The sequence below is a fragment of the Pteropus medius genome, unplaced genomic scaffold (assembly GCF_902729225.1).
Source record: "Pteropus medius unplaced genomic scaffold, Ma_sr-lr_union100, whole genome shotgun sequence".
NCBI lineage: Eukaryota > Metazoa > Chordata > Mammalia > Chiroptera > Pteropodidae > Pteropus > Pteropus medius.
The window spans coordinates 20,329,249-20,330,601 of NW_024344240.1; the positions used below are offsets into that span (position 1 = coordinate 20,329,249).

General features: G+C 42.9%; 1 pseudogene; it reads right to left on the reverse strand.

The window, feature by feature from the left end:
- Positions 1 to 857: 857 nt before the first annotated feature.
- LOC120607537 (uncharacterized) lies at positions 858 to 976 on the reverse strand (annotated as a pseudogene).
- Positions 977 to 1,353: the final 377 nt, after the last annotated feature.

The following is a 1,353-nucleotide window of genomic DNA, read 5'->3' on the forward strand; positions in this document are numbered from 1 at the left end:
CTTATGATGTGATTAATGGCTACTAACAGGAGCCTAAGCAAGACAGACATTTATAACCTCTCATCACAAGAAGTCCAAAGGCAGGTGATTCCTGGCATTGGTTCAGCGGCTCAGTAGACCTAACAAGGACCCGGCTTTTTTCACTTTCTGCTACCATCCTTAGCATGTTGGCTGTTAGTGCTCACTCTTGTCACCTCGTGGTTACGAGATGGCTGCCACAGTTCCAGGCATCATATTCTCATACGAAGCAGGAAAAACGAGAAAAGGGCAATAATTAAGATGCTGTTAAAACTGTCCTGGGAAGAACAGAACCAGAACCAATGTAGTGGCAGTTAAGATGGAAAGATGAGAAATTTGAGATGTATTTAGAAGGTGGAACTAATGTGACACCCTGGCAACGATGAGGAAAGTGGCTCTGAGGTTTCTAGCTTGGGTGACTTGGTAGGTGATGATGACTTTAATGGAAATAAAGAGTACAGAAAGAACAGATCTGGTGCAAGTAGAATACAGTGACCTTGGTTTTTTCAGTTTGAGGTTCTGTAGAGATATTCATGTACAGATATTTCATAGGGAACTTAAAATTGGATCTATAGCTCAGAGAAGAAGTAGGTACTAACTGTAATCGAGATATTTGTCACACAAGTGATAGCTGAAACCATGGAGAGTGAGTATAAAGAAGGTGAAATGGAGATAGTGGAGCCACAGAATGCTGAAGTGTGATGGAAAAGTAAAAGGAGCCCCAGGAGCCTGATGTTAAGGAACCCCCCTAAGGGAGGAGAGAGTTTCAAAGAGCAGAGAGAGATCTGCAGTGTCGATGGAGCTATTCTTTTTTTTTTTAATTTATTTTTTATTTTTTACACCTACAATGCCTGGTATTCCTAGGTGGTCTCTCATCCAAGTACTAACCAGGCCCGACCCTGCTCAGCTTCCGAGATCAGATGAGATCGGGCACAGTGAAGGTAGCATGGCCGTAGGCAATTAATCTAGAAATCAAGTAAGACTAGGTCTGTGAAATATATGGTTTTGGCAGTTAGGTAATCGATGACTTTATTCAAAACAGGTTATGTGAAGGAGGCACTTATTCTACTTTACAGTGGTTTGAGGAGTCTCAGGAAGTGGAGATTACTCCTGCAGGAAATGTGTTATGAGGTATGATCATGATCCATTCCGGTCCAGTAGTTATAAGGCTGGTCTTATTGGGGGCCTCGTAGAAGAGATTTTCCTCTCCTTAAAAGGCAAGAAGTGAGTGAGGAGAGCCTACAACTCCTGCTGTGTTTGTGTGAAGATGTGATGGCTGGATCTGTGGCAGCCATTCTCTGGCTAGGAAAGGAGACATTGTTGATGCATGGAGGC